The sequence below is a fragment of the Carcharodon carcharias genome, chromosome 19, assembly GCF_017639515.1.
Source record: "Carcharodon carcharias isolate sCarCar2 chromosome 19, sCarCar2.pri, whole genome shotgun sequence".
NCBI lineage: Eukaryota > Metazoa > Chordata > Chondrichthyes > Lamniformes > Lamnidae > Carcharodon > Carcharodon carcharias.
The window spans coordinates 26488091-26504535 of record NC_054485.1 but is presented as its reverse complement, the minus strand read 5'-3'; positions in this window follow the sequence as shown (position 1 = coordinate 26504535).

Below are 16445 nucleotides of genomic sequence, written 5' to 3'. Positions count from 1 at the left end.
CCACCCCCCCTCCGCCTACCTAATTTCAGGCCTGATGGTGGGACCGCACAGAGGTGCACTATAATGGCCCAAGAATGGAACAGGAAAATGACTAGTTTTCAGGAACTTCCTAGTTCCCATTATAGGTCCAATCCAAAGGATAGTTTACAAGTAGATTCCGTTCCCCTGGGAAGTCAGATGGAACCTGCTCCGACTGACTTCACTTAAGACCCATAACAGCTGTCACAGAAACAAGACTTTTATCCCATCTGTCTGGGATGAATTCAATCCCTTCTTTCTTTAAGGTTTCATCAGTGATGCACATTTTGCTTTTTATGATCTGATGCTGATAACATGAAAAGCCTGAAATTAATTTTTAAAAAAATTTCGACACCCAGTGATCCGACGTTAAGAGATCACAATATTAAGAGCAAGAAAAGTCTGAACAACAACAAAAAATGAACACAGATGCTGCTTTAATCCCCCTCAGGATGAAAGGCTTCTCTGATTAAATATTACTGTGAAAATTCTTCTAGAATTAGAATTTGACATGGCTTTCTCTCCCTATTAAAAAGTTACACTGTGTTAGTTGCAAATCTTTGGTCTTCATGGAGAATTGTCCACACACAGATCAAACTTGTGGTCACTTGATGCACAGAGCCTCAGCATATTTCCCGCAGTACCGCATTAAATGCTCAACATCAGCTATTCCTGGCAAGCTCATAATATGATGCGTTGGTCAACAGTAACCATTATTATGACATTTTGTGTTATGCCATTTAACGTGAGTGACTATTTTCTCCATTTTTGTGTCAGTAGTTCACTTACAGAGCACAAGTATGTTTTTATTGTTTCACGGAACACTTATGCTGTTTCACACATTGCAATCAAGTTTACAATCAAGGAATTCATAGGCTTTTACAATGCGGCAGGAGGCCATTTGCCAGCTCACTGTATGAACTACCCTCCTAGTCCGAATCTCCTGCCCTTTCCATGTATCTTTTTAAGCTGTTCCTTTAAAAATATTGATTCTCTTCCCTGTTAAAAGCTCGTGTGATTTCTGCCACCACCACTGTTTCTTGCAGGGCACCCAAAGTTCGAATAACAATCTGCACGAAAAGAAATTCTTCTAACGTTTCCTTTCATTCTTTAGTGATGATTCTAAATTTATGTCCTCTAACTATTGGCATACCGATCAGTGGAAATAACTTTTTCCTGCTTACTTTGTCAAAACCCCTCATAATTTTGAAGTTCTCTATAAAATCCCCTCTTTACCCTTCTCTGTTACAAGGAAAATATCTCCAAATGTTCGTCTATCTTCATAACTAAAGCTTTTCAATCCTGTTATTATCCTACATAGAGTTACCATGAGTCAACAGCATAAAACCAGGCTGTTCAGCCCAACTTGTTTGTGCTGGTATTTATGATCCATACAAGCCTCCTCCCACCCTTTTGCCTCTAAGGTTATTAGCCTAACCTTCTACTTCTCTCTCGCTCACGTGTTTATCCAGATTCTCCTTAAATGCATCTATGCTATTGTTACAGACAGGAGGGGGGTTTAATTTAAAACAGCCCTGATTTCTCCTCTCACCACGCATCTGTAAACAGAAAGGTGTTTTTGATTTTTGATTTCTCCTTTTTTAAGTGGTGGCATATTTTCCCAAGCCCTCAGTTTTGGAGTGATTCAATCCTCTATTAATAACCCCACAGCAAATTTGAGAATAGGGTAAAATCAGTGGGTTAGTTTATTTTACACACACTCAAAACATGGGGAGGGGGTATTGATACATTCACACAATAAAAGAGGGATAAAGGAAAGAAAGAGACACATGGCAAAGATCACAGACAAAATAAGAATTATTGTTTCATGTGAGTCCAGAGTCCAGAATCAAAAGTCCAATTGTGTATTCCTTCAGAGAGGTTTGCTGGCTGAAACTGATGCAGGGTGATCCTCTTTTCCAGTAGCGCTGACTTCCACAATGGGAGAAGCATGTAGAGATGAATCAGTTTTGCAGCTGGCACTTGTACAGAAGTTCAGATGTTCCAGTAGAAAAGAGTGTAGATGAGGGACAGGAAATTTAAAGCTGGACTGAGCTCAGTTTCTGCTGCTGCTTTGTTGATGGAAGATGGCAGACTGCCTGGATTCAGCGCTAAAAGGCAATATTACAGGTTCTAACAGCTTGTCGGGGTGAGGGTGGGGGGGTGACATATGACATAACTCCCAGCTCTTCTCCATGATTTGGACAAAGGATATATATTCCTCGTCTGGATTCTTGAGATGGTTAATGTCGCTTCCATTAATAAGTTTCAGCGGTTTCAGGGCCCCCTTGTCCTCACAGATATATCGTCTCCATTGGCCAGAGCTCTGCCTTAGAAATGTAAAGGGTCTTGGTGCATTTCCTTGAAATGTGATATCTGCAGTCACAGAGGGTGTTAGCACCTCTTTAGATAGAACAAAATCGTTGCTGTCCTCTGAAGGCTAGAAATTCCTTTTGTGTGAGCCGTAGCTAGTCAGGCTTCAGTCAGTGTAAAGCCATTGTCTATTTAAAAAAATAATAATTTTATTAAATAGCTAGGATGATATAGAAATATATATTATTTTCCTTCATGTATTCTGTGCATGACACTATTGATCTCAACTACCCCTTAGTGAATTTTGCTTTGGGGTTTCTCCTGAAGTAAGGAACCCAAAACTGGACACAACGAGTATAAATTCATTTTGGAAGGTGACACAAATCAAATCAGTTTTCCGAGCTATTTCTGCACTTTGCCTCTTTTTCTTTTTATTAACTTTGGTGGATAGGGAATTTGGGGAGAGCAACTTGCTGGTTCAGTTTGTAAATGCATTACCTGATCATCAGCTGTGCAGAATGGGAAGATCATTGGTTAGATTTTTTTTGTCTGTGTTGAGTTGGCAGATCTCAGCCAAGTGACAGAAAGATCAGTCAGGATTTTCCTGGTCATAAGTGGATGCCACAAGATAGAGTTGAGGATGGCTATTCAATCCACCATCGCTCATTCATCCAAAGCAAACCTATAGACCAGCCCTACCTCACTCAGACCTGCTTTTAGCCGATGCAAATTTGTTTAAAAAAACGGTTTTAAGGTTTTGTTTATGTTCCATTCCACACTCCTTTTATGAAGAAGGGCTTAAAGGATCAAACTATGAGAACTGGTTCCATAAACGTGGCTTGGGTATTCCCTTGAGTATAAAAGATTAAATGGTGAACTAATCAAAGTGTTTAAAATGAGAAAGGGATTGAACACAACGGGCAGGATATTGAGTTCGGTGAGCAGGGATGTGGTGGGACCTGCTTGCCAGCATGTAAAATGGGATGACATCGGGAGGAACTCCTGTTGTCACCCCGCGTCATTTCAATTTTCAGGTTGACGGGGCCGCAGCCGAATCAGCTGTGTGCCCGCCGCCCTGTCAACAGCCAATTGAGTCCATTTAAAAACTAATTGAAGTGGTTAAAGGACCTGCCCGTCCAACATTAAGGTTGGTGGAGAGGCCGGGAGCCCTGGCGGGCTTCAGAAGAAACATGAAACCTCATCCACCAGCGGGATGAGGTTTCATGAAGGTTTTTAAAAATGTAATAAAAGTTTAATTAAAAGCGATGGACGTGTCCCAACTCATGTGACAGTGTCACTTGAGGGTACATGTCAGGGAAATCTTATTTTTCTATATTTCACATTTTTGAATTTGGCACCGATCTCCCTGAGGCAGTACGTAGCCTCAGGGAGATGAGCACGCTCTTTCGTGTGCATGTGTGAGAGAGTACACTCTCGGCTCAGGGAATCACCCCTCCCCCCCACCCACCCACCCCCCCACCTCCCCGCCTGCATAGGGAGCGCATCCTGGCTGATGTCACGCTGGGCAGGCCTTAATTGGCCCGCCCATGTAAATTGGTGGCGCGCCCCCAATCGGGGGCGCCAATCAGAGGCACACCTGCACGTGTCCGCTCCTGAACTTCCACCCCCCCCCAAACGGGGCAAAATTCTTCCCAATAGGTAGAGGAAAATTCTATTCCTCTGCATTGGCTGCAATCTTAAAATTAGAGCTAAACCAGTCAAGAGTAATATCAGGAATCACTCAAAGAGCAGCAGAAATCCAGAACTGTCTACCCAAAAAGGTTTTCCTTGTTTGCCTAGTCCTGCCCTGGTGAGTTTCTGGAATGGAGGTAATTTGGTGGACCCCAGGACAGGACTCCCATCTCCATCAGGGAAAACGGGTTTGTCATTTATGTGGACTAAATTTTAGGGAATGAAGCCGGGCAAGTGCTAGAGGTATCAATGAGGGAGCATTTTGCAGATAGTGATCATAAATCCGTTAGATTCAAGGTTGTTGTGGAAAAGGATAAAAAAAATCAGAGTTCTAAATTAGGGGAAGGCCGATTTTCATAAAATCAGTTATGATTTGGCCAGAGTGGACTGGGAGCAGTTACTTTTAGGTACATCTGCATCAGAGCAGTGGGACTCATTCAAGAAGGAAATAGGGAGAGTACAGGGCCAACATATTCCAGTGAAGACAAAGGGTGGGACCAACAAACCCAGGGAACCCTGGACGTTGAGGGATATACAGGGTTATATAAAGAGAAAAAGGGAGTCTTATGGCAGATACCAAGGGCTCAAAACAGCGGAAGCCCTACAGAAGTATAAAATGTATAGGAGGGAATTTAAAAGGGAAATTAGGAGAGCAAAAAGGGGGCATGAAAAAACATTGGCAGGTAAAATAAAGGAAAATCCAAAGTTATTTTACAAGTACAATAAGAGTAAGAGGATAACTAGGGAAAGAATAGGGCCCGTTAAGGATCATAGTAGTAATTTGTGGGTGGAGCCAGAAGACGTAGGTGGGGTTCTAAATGAATACTGTGTCCGTGTTCACAAGTGAGAGGGACGACGTGGGTATGGAAATCAGGCAGAAGGACTGCGGTATAATGAAAGAAATTAGCATAGAAAGGAAGAAGGTTCTAAGTGGCCTGGCAGGCTTAAAAGTAGATAAATCTCCAGGCCTGGATGAAATGTATCCCATGCTGTTGAGCGAGGCAAGGGAGGAGATAGCAGGGGTGCTGGCAATAATTTTCAATACCTCTCTGCCCACAGGAGAGGTGCCAGAGGACTGAAGGACAGCCAATATGGTACCATTATTCAAGAAGGGAGGAAGGGATAAACCAGGGAACTACAGGCCAGTCAGTCTAACCTCAGTGGTAGAGAAACTATTGGAAGCAATTCTGAGGGACAGAATTAATCTACACTTGGAGAGGCAGGGATTAATCAAAGACAGTCAAGTTTTGTTAAAGGGAGGCCATGTCTAACCAATTTGCTTGAATTTTTTGAAGAGGTGACCAAGTGCGTAGATGAGGGCAATGCATTGGACGTAGTCTACTTGGGCTTCAGCAAGGCTTTTGATAAGATCCCGCATGGGAGACTGATAATGAAGGTAGGAATCCATGGGATCCAAGGCAATTTGGCAAATTTGGTCCAAAATTGGCTGAGTGGCAGGAAGCAGAGGGTGATGGCTGAGGGATGTTTTTGTGACTGGATGCCTGTGCCCAGTGGGGTTCCACAGGGATCGGTGTTGGGCCCCTTGCTGTTTGTGGTATATATAAACGATTTAGACTTGAAGGTAGGAGGGTTGATCAGTAAGTTCACGGATGACACAAAAATTGGTGGGGTGGTAAATAGTAAGGAGGATAGCCTTACATTACAGGAGGATATAGATGGATTGGTCAGATGGGCTGATCAGTGGCAAATGGAATTTAATCTGGATAAGTGTGAGGTGATGCACTTGGGCAGGACAAACAAGGCACGGGAATACACGATGAATGGTAGGACCCTGGGAAGTACCAAGGATCAGCGGGCCCTTGGTGTGCATGTCCACCGGTCTCTTAACGTAGCGGGACAGGTAGATAAGGTGGTTAAGAAGGCATATGGGATACTTGCCTTTATTAGCTGAGGCATAGAACATAAGAGCAGGGAGGTTATGCTGGAACTGTATAAAACAATGGTTAGGCCACAGCTAGAGTATTGTGTGCAATTCTGGAATCTACATTATAGGAAGGATGTGATTACACTAGAGAGAGTGCAGAGGAGATTTACCAGGATGTTGCCTGGGCTGGAGAGTTTTAGTTATGAGGAGAGATTGGATAGACTGGAGTTATTTTCTGGAGCAGTAGAGATTGAGCGGGGACATGATTGAGGTGTATAAAATTATGAGGGGCATAGATAGGGTGGACAGGAAGGAACATTTCCCCTTGATGGAGGGATCAATAGCCAGCGGATATAGATTTAAGGTAAGGGGCAGGAGGTTTAGATGGGATGTGAGGAAGAATTTTTTCACCCAGAGAGTGGAGAGAATCTGGAACTCACTGCCTGAAAAGACGAAAGAAGCAGAAACCCTCATAACCTTAAATAAGTATTTGGATGTGCACTTGTGATGCCATGGCATACAAGGCTATGGGCCTAGTGCTGGAAAATGGGATTAGAATAGTTAGGTACTTGTTTGACCGACGCAGACTTGATGGGCCAAAGAGCCTTTTTCTGTGTTGTAGACCTCTATGACTCTATGACTCTATAACTGGAATATGCTCTCCAATATGAGGGCAGATGTGTTTTATGTTCTTGCATTTTGAAGGAAAGTGTGAAATCCAACAATTTTGCTGCTTAAATCACTTCACCTCTGCAACAAAAAAACATAAATTTAGCACTAATTGTCTCAAGAAAACTGTCAGGGCTGAGGATGAGGTCAATGCACTCCACAATAATGTTGAAATTCACTTTGGAAGCTTGGTAATTCTGAATTGATTTTTGCTGTTCTGTTGAGTTTTAACTAGATATTTCAACCTTCGAGATCTGGGTCATATTAGAATTGGGTTTTACACTGAACCTTTGCTTTTATGCTAATCTTCTCCATACAGCAGGTGTTTTGTCTCCAATTCTGGGCACCATGCTTTGGAGAAGGTGTAGGATTTACTTGAATCATTCCAGGGATGAGAGGTTAAAGTTACATAGATAGATTGGAGAAGCCAGGATTGTCCTCCTTGGAGCATTGAAGACTAAGAGGAGATTTGATAGAGGCGTTTAAAATCATGAAAGACTTACATAGAGTAACTAAGGAGAAAACCGTTTCCAATGATCAAAGGGTCAATTAGTTGAAGACATAGATGGAAATAAATTCAATAGTAGCTTTCAAAAAAGCTCCTCTTGAAAGAGAAAAAATTCCGAGAAATGGGGATATGGCAGGGAGTGGAGCTAACTGGATTGCTCTTCAAAAGAGCTGCCACAGACTTGATGGGCTGAATGGCCTCTTTCTGTACTGTAATATTCTACAATTCTATGCACCTCTGTTGGCGATATTGGTTTTTCACTGGGGTACAATTGCCACTTTTCTTTTGGTAACTCTTCTAAGTTGCTGTTGTTCATGTGTGATCATGATGGAGTTTCCCATTGATCTGACAGATGAGGTTTTCTGGTTGTGAGTGGGGCTGCTGCTGGGGTGAAGTCAATCCTGGAACACACATACATCTAATATATCTTATTGGAAGATGGGTATGTTGCCTTATGTAATAAATGCTTGGACAGTTCTCCCAAACTCCCAGCGTCAATTCTACTCAAACTGACCTTGCAGACATGACACAATCAGGGTCTATTAGTGGCTGTGTCTTCCTGGGTATCGGGGTTCATATTGCAACGTTTTAGAGTGAGCTGTAATGTGTCTTATTAGCTGCTCTTCATATGTGAGGGTGTTCAGTGAGTGTTGGTAAGTTATGCTGTAATAGAGGGGAAAGCATGGCAGCTTGAAATCACTGTGTACCCCCCTGCAGTTCACACATCTACTTTCTTCTAGGGGTCGTTCAATAGTGTGAATTCTGACTGTGTTTTTAGCTTCCACTTTTCACCCTTCTCCCCCAACTGTTCCCCTTGCTGAGGTTAATTAACTTCATTCAGAACAAAGAGGACCTTAGCCTATTTGACTCAGTTACTGTGGCCTTCACCCATCAGGGCGATTATGGAAATTACATTTTTAGAGAGTGCAAGTGTTTTATTTTATTGAATTAAAGGCAGGGAATATTACCGTTTCAGTGTTCAATTTATATTGACCCTTCTCAACCACTGGATAACAGTCAACATGCAAAAGGTTCGATGACCAGTGTTCATTTTAGATTAAATCGTCTACTACAAAGAAAAGAAAGAGACAACAGGGCAAACAAGTTTGATACTGAACCCATGATAAAACATAGTTAAAATGTTCATTGCAATTCCAGCTATATCTCTAAATTCTCAGCCTTTATCAAACCAAAATAACAGTAGTGGAAGTGCTTTGTTCCACATTTGAATGGGTTCAGATACTGTCATATTTGCTCAATGTAGATTTAGTTGATGTGCCCATCACCTCTAGAACAGGGATTCAGACTCATTCTTGAATTAATATACAGTAATGACTCCCTTTCGACCAGCTAACAGTGCCTACTTTTGGACCACTCAGTTCAGATTGTTTGAGCTACTTGAAAATTGCTATAAGATATATTACCATTGCTGAATCCTCCAACATCAACATTCTGGGGGTTACCATTGACCGAAGATTTAATTGGACCAGTCACATAAACACTGTGGCTGCAAGAGCAGGTCAGAGTCTGGGAATCCTCTGGTGAGTAACCCACCTCCTGACTCCCCAAAATCTGTCCACCATCTGCAATACATAAGTCAGGGGTGTAATGGAACATTTTTCACTTGCCAGTGCAGCTCCAACAACACTCACATAGTTTGATAACAACCAGGACAAAGCAGCCCACTTGATCAGCACCCCATTGACAACCTTATACTTTCACTCCTTCCACCACCAATGAACAGTGGCAGTAGTGTGTACCAACTACAAGATGCATTGAAGCAATTCGCCAAGGCTGCTTCAACAGCACCTTCCAAATCCACAATCTCTACTACCAAGAAGATAATAGGCGTGTGGGAACATCACCAACTGCAAGTTCCTCTCAAAGTCACACATCCCTGGTTTGGAACTATATTGCCATTCCTTCACTGTTGCTGGGTCAAAATCCTGGAACTCCCCTCCTGATAGCATTGTGGGTGTACCTACACTACTTGAAGTGCAGTGGTTCAAGAAGGTGGCTCTCCAACACCCTTTCGAGGGCAATTAGGGATGGGCATCAAATGCTGGCCTAGCCAGCAATGACCACATCCCATGAACAAATTAAAAAGAAACAGAAACCAAGGATCTATTTTTTTAAAAGTAACAGTATATCTGTTCCCTCCTTTATACTTTTGCCTCTCCTGAGGCGGAGGCACTAATTATTGAGGTCATGACACTGGAGAAATCTTCATCATCAGCAAAGTGGTGATCCATCCCAGTTCTGCCCCTTGTCCAGGTTTGGATTTGGCAAAAAAGGGCCACCCTATCCAGAGTGGACAATATTCATCTGTTTGTCTCGTATTCCAAGGATTTCTCTCATCCCTTTCCAAACCTATTGATTGAGTGATGCCTTTCCAAGTTCAAAGAATCCAAGTTTGTCCATTCTGAACATTCACTCAGTGGGAGTACAAACTATGACTCCATACTCAACTACTTTTTCAACCCTTTTGTGCAGAATTCATCCCACAATACAAACCAGGTGTATTCCACAAGGCCCCCAGGAACAAGATTACTGAGCCATTCTTAAAGCTGTTCTCTAATATTAATGGATCATTTGTCTCTGATGCAAATTATGGTGCAATCATTTCTGCATTAATATTCCTGTAAGGTAGAACAATTAAGACATCTTTTCTGGGTTCTTTTTATCTGTTCTTCCTAAAAACCACTGCTTAAACCATGGATAATGATATTTGCACAGGAGCAATTGGAAGGAGTTATAGCCTCTGATACTAGAAGAGTCACCAGTTAACAGTGTGTCTTATTTCTGCATTATTCCAGAAGGAAAAAAAATGTGTTAATTGTTGAAAGAAATTTGGAAAAGATGCGGGGAAATATTTTAAGGGCTATTGATAAAAACCTCAGCAAGTTGGTTATTCCTAAATGCTGAGAATTGTACTCCTCTGAAGAAATCAAGGACATAAGAAACATCAAGAAAAGACAATTTAGCCATTGAAGTTTTATCTGTGCCCTAACTGCTGCATTGTCTCTTCTTTCAGTACTCTAATTATACCACTGCAGCATCCTTTTACTACCCCAACTTCTCCATTAGTCTTTACTCTAATACTCTAACTCACTCATTGTAGTAACCTTTCAGTACCCTAAGTCCTGATTTCTTCTCTGTCTCTAATACCCTGACTCCCCATTTCTCCTTTCTCTAATATCCTAACTCCCCCGTTGTAATATCTTTCTAATACCCAGCTCCTCATTGCTCCTCTCTCTAATTGCCTCATGCCCCCATTGCCCCTGCTCCCACATTGCTTCTTTCTTTAATATCGCAGCTCCCCATTGATCCTTTCTCTAATGCCCTCACTCCCCCATTAGCTTTCTCTAAAACCTAACTCAACTATTGTTCCTCTCTCCAGTACCCTAACTCCCCATTACCCCACTCTAATGCCTTAAGTCCCCCATTGATCCTCTCTCTAATATTCTAGCTCCCCATCACTCTCACTAATAATAATAATAATAATCATGTGTGGCTGAGGCCAGGTAAATTGAGGCTTTCAAAAGCAAATTGTGTCACTAACTGAAGAGAAGAATTTTGGAGCTCCATGGGAAAAAGGCAGGGGAGCGGCACTAACAGAATTGCTCCTTCAGAGGGCCAGCACAGACAAGATGGACCAAATGACCATCTTCTGTGCTGTGATCATTCTATGATTCTATTCCCCATTGCCCCTCTTTTTAATGCCCTATCTCCCATTGCCCCCTCTCTAATACCCTAACTCCCCATTGCCCCTCTCTCAAATAACCTAACTCCCCAAATGTCACACCATTACTGTACAGCTCTAACATTTTCACATTCACCTGCTAAATTATTGCTAACATTCATATTAAAAGTGTTTACAACTTTAGGCTCAATCATTTTGAATTATTTAAATGCCCTCTTGTTTCTGATCGCTTTGGAAGATTGGTTATTGAATTAATAATTTGTGGAATTGAAAAGACTTTTGCTGAGCAGTTCAAACTGCTTGTGAGACACAATTCTCTGACTGAGTAGGACTTTGGCAAAGGGTAATCAATTTGAAGCCTTTGAGACACAGCTGATTCACATATACTTTTGCTATCGGCCTCTCACTTGTCTTGCACCAGGCACATAATTCATGCAGATTAAATTGCAAATATAAATTTATACACCGAACTGTGAATTGTAAAATAAAGTGATTAGCAGAGGAAGAGTGGAAGGCCGAAGTGGTTATAATTGTGCGAGAGACCTGACAATTAGGATGCCTCTTTAACTTTCTAATATCATGTTCACCTCTCTGGAGGATATAATTTTCAGATTAGTCAGGATCTGGCACAAACACTTAAGATGCTTGTATGGGCTTCCCCTGTGCTTACCTTCAAAACAAATAGGTTATTGTCTGCCTAAAACTAATGCATTAAGATGTGGTGTATTTTAAGCATTTGCGTTTGAATCTTCACCAAATTGAAATGATATCCCAATAATTTCCTTTATGATTCCTCCATTAATGTCATTCAGCCCAATCCCAAATGGGCTCCAGTGTGTAATTTTTCATTCTATGACCTGTCTGATTGAGACTATGAGATAGTGACGGAGACAGAGGAGAAAGTGAAATGCCTGCTAGAGAGCTGATTGAGATCGCCCAAACTATTTGAAGCTATCAGTAAGAGAAGATTTTTGTGCTGTTGTTTTGTGCCCAATTTGACACCCTGCACCAGAGGTAAAGAAAATCTTTTACAGGATGCTAGAAAACATAAAGTTAGAACTAGGCCAGTCAACACAATGAAATCAGGAAATATTTTTTTCACACAAAGGGGAGTGGAAATCTGGAAACTCTCCAACAAAGGAGATCAGTTGAAATTTTCAAGATTGACATCCACAGATTTTATTCATTTGGAGCAACAAGAGATATTGATCAAATGGGGTTGAGATAGGGATTGGCCATGATCTAATAAGAACATAAGAACTAGGAGCAGGAGTAGGTCATTCAGCCCCTTGAGCCTGCCCCATTCATTACGATCATGGCCTCAACTCCAATTTCCCACCCTCTCCCCATAACCTTTCAACCCATTATTAATTAAAAATCTGTCTATCTCCTCCTTAAATTTATTCAGCATCCTGGCACCCACTGCACTCTGAGGTAGTGAATTCCACAGATTCACGACCCTTTGAGAAAAGTAATTCCTCCTCATCTCTGATTTAAATCTACCACCCCTTAGCCTAAAACTATGGCCTCCCATTCTAGAATGCCCCAGAAGGGGAAACATCTGCTCCACATCGACTTTGTCTATCCCCTTTAGCATCTTATATACCTCAATTAGATCTCCTCTCATCCTTCTAAACTATAGTGAGTATAGGCCTAAACTGTTCAATCTCCCCTCATAAGACAAGCCCCACATCTCTGGAATCAATCTAGTGAACCTCCTCTGAACCACCTCCAATGCAATTACATCCTTCCTCAAGTAAGGGGACCAAAACTGTGTACAGTACTCCAGGTGCGGTCTCACCACTGCCTTGTAATTGCAACAACACTTCCCTACTTTTATATTCTATTCCTTTAACGATAAATGCCAAAATTCCATTTTGGATTCCATTCAAATTGAATGGCAGAATATGCTCAAGAGGCTGAATGGCCTCCTACTGCTCCTCTGTTCCTATAATAGAGCACAAGGAGATCCTTCAATGCAGCTTCGAACAGAACAGTCAACTTTCATCCCATTTCCATGTATTTACCCCAATGCCAATTTAAATGATGTTTTTCTGTAATTATATTTAACTTACAGTTTGCACAGAACCTGAATGCTTGCCTTTTCCATGTAAACTTTGTAGGATTGTGGAGCTTTTGTTAGGAACTCTGTGACCATGAATGGACTTTTTTTAATCCTTTCATGGGATGTGAATGTTGCTGGCAAGGTTAGCATTTAGTTGTCCATCCCTAATTGCCCTTGAGAATGTGATAATGAGCTGCCTTCTAGAACTGCTGCAGTCCATATAGTGCAGGTATACCCACAGTGCTGTAAGAGAAGCATTCCAGGTTTTTGACCCAGTGGTATAGTTCACATTAGGATGGTGTGTGCCTTGCAGGGGAATTTGCAGTTGGTAGTGCTCCCATGCATCCGCTGCCCCTGTCCTTCTAGGTGGTAGAGGTCGCAGGTTTAGAAAGTGTTGTCAAAGGAAGCTCGGCAAGATGCTGCAGTGCATCTTGCATGTAGTACACAACTGCTGCTACTGTACATCAGTGGTAGAGAGGGTAAATGTTAAAGGTGGTGGATGGTGTGTTGATCAAGAAGCTGCTTTGTCCTGGATGGTGACGAGTTTGAGTACTGTTAGAATTACATTTGTCTAGGCAAGTGGAGAGCGTTCCATCACTCTCCGAACTTATGCCTTTTTGATGACGGACAGGCTTTGGGAAGTCAGGAGTTGAGTGATTCACCACAGAATTCGTAGCCTCTGACCTGCTCTTGTAGCCACAGTATTTGGCTGGTCCAATTAAGTTCTGGTCAATGGTAACCCCCCAGGACGTTGATGGTAAAAGATTCAGTGATGGTAATGCCATTGAACGTCAAGGGGAGGTGGCTAGATTCTCTCTTATTGGATGTGGCCATTGCTTGGTACTTGTGTGGCGTGAATGTTACTTGCCCCTTATCAGCCCAAACCTGAATATTGTCCAGGCCTTGCTGCATTTGGACGTGGACTGCTTTAGTGTCTGAGGAGTCATGAATGTTACTGAACATTGTGCAATCATCAGTGAACATTGCCACTTCTGACCTTATGATGGAGGGAAGGTCATTGATGAAGCAGCTGAAGATAATTGGGCCTAGAACACTACCCCAAGCAATTCCTGCAGCCAAGTCCTAGGGACTGAGATAATTGGCCTCCAACAACCACAACCATATTTCTTTATGCTAGGTATGACTCCAACTAGTGGAGAGTTTTCCCCTTGGTTCCCATTGTCTTCAGTTTTGCCAGAGTTCCTTGATGCCAAATTTGATCAACTGCTGCCTTGATGTCAAAAGCTTTCACTTTCACTTCACCTTCACAAAGGGCAAAGAGCCACACAATGCATCTTATTTTTAATGTTTATACTGCCTGGTGGTCATTCTTGAACCAGTATTCACAGTAGCTTTACAATGTATAGTTGTAGCATCTGTCCCCCTAGTAGAGGTGATTATATAGTTGATAAGCATCAATATGGTCAGGTTGATTAGAGATAAAGTAAAGAAAATCATGTTACAACCTACCAAAACTGGGACCGAGTAATGCTGTATTTTACAATGACAAAGGCATTTATGTAATGCCTCTTAGTATAGTAACGCTCCACAAGAGCGTTGTCAAGGAAAGTTTGATACGGAGCCACAAAAGGAGATATTAGGACAGATAGGGAAGAGCTGGAGCAAAGAAGTAAATTTTGATGAAATTTTTAAAAGTGTAGAAAGAGATCGAGAAGAGAAGAGATTTAGGGAGGGACTTTCAGGTCTAGGGCCTAGGCAAACGAAAACATGGCTGCCAGTGGTGAAGAGAAGGAAGTAAAGGATGCATAGGAAGAAAAGGAAAGAAGAAGTAGAAAGACTTGCCTTCTTTTAAGATCTTTCATGACATCCAGACATCCTAAAGTGCATACATTCATTAAAGTTCTCTTGGAGTGTAATCATTGTGGTAATATAGGAAATGCAGGAGCCAATTTACACACAGCAAGATCCCACAAATAACAATGCGATAATGACCAGTTAATCTGTTTTAGTGATGTTGGTTGGGGGATAAATATTAGCCTGGACACTGGGCAGAACTCTCCTGCTCTTCTTTGAAACAGTAAGATATTTTACATCCACCTGAAAGGGAAGATAAGGCCTTTGTTTTCCATGTCATCTGAAAGACGGCATCTCTGATAGAGCAGCACCCCTTCTCAGTATTGCGTTGGCGTGTCAGCCTCTACTTTTGCTCACCAGTCTCTGGCATGGAAGTTGAACTTACAACCTCCTACCCTGGCGAGAATGCTACCAACTGAGACATGGCTGACACATAAAAATCCAGAGTTATTGGTTTGCAGAGTTCTCAGAGGACTGGAGAATATAGAGATAATAACAATGCTGGTTGTTTTTGCCTCTGGGACCTGTGTTTAAATGAAGCCCAGACTGCTGTGGCTCAAGTGCTTCAGCTTCACATTCCCAGTCCGAAGTTAAATGAGCTTGGGAAGTATCAAACCTGGCTCCTAATGGGCTTGGTTCACTGTCTGAAACGAAGCATTATTTGGCACTAATTGAGGAATATTACTCATTGAGGTCAAAGAAGGTATAGGAAATGGAAAATATCACACCAATAAGGAAAAGTAAAATTAATTAAGTTTGGAGACAAATCCTCAAAGGACAATTTCAGCAAATGCGCCAATGATACAATATTATACAAAAGGAAAAGAATGCGTTGTTTGTGCCCAAATTATAAAAAGACATAAAATCCTTCTAGCAATTTTAGGAGGTTCAAAAAACATGCAAAGTGCGATTCGGGGGCAATTTTAACCCTAACTGCACTGTGGAAACCATGCAGGTGGGTAGTTAGAATCACCCACATTACTTACCCACCTTAGGTGTGGTTTTCGCCTACTCTCCTGAGCAGGGGGCCAAAGCATTTGTCCAAAGCAAGTTGATTCCTTAGGACAAGTTCCGATGATGTCATTAGGACCAGACTGCAATTTTCACCAGGCGGCCTGAGCAGGAGTGAGTTTCTTGACAGGCCAACCAGTGGTGAGAAGGATTGGGGATGGGAGATGCCCAAATATATTAAGTTTACTACTTACCTTGTGGAGCCCTGAGAAAGAGAAGTAAAGCTCCCCTCCTCCCCCCACCCCTATGATGGACACTTGGGCGCCAATCGCATGACACTCCCCCTCTTCAGTTGGGACAGTGCTGACAGCGGGTCCTACTGCTTAACTGGACCTGGTGGACAGGCTGCCTTTGGGCCATGCAATTTTTCTCCCTCTTTCTGCCTCCCTGAGCCCCCAACACCCTGGGCAGATGGACGGGGGGATTTAAGCAAACCTGGAAGTTGAAATATCCCAAGCCTCATTTCTGGAGCAGTGCTTGAAATGCCACTGAGGCATCAAAAACTGGCCTAGAGTTAAAATCAGGCCCATGGGTTTGAAAAAGTTCCATTACCAAATGCCTCACTATGGATTTTTGAACTGTCCATTTCTTAAGTACACAACCTCACAATTCCTATACTGAGTAAGTATTGCCATATACATATCATCATTTTATTCCCATTAAGAAAATGTGTGATTCTTTTTCCCTTACATAAAATCTTAGTTCTTTCAATCTGTACCATATCGATTTTCAGTCCAGACTCTAACGTTACCTATTGTTTCGCTCT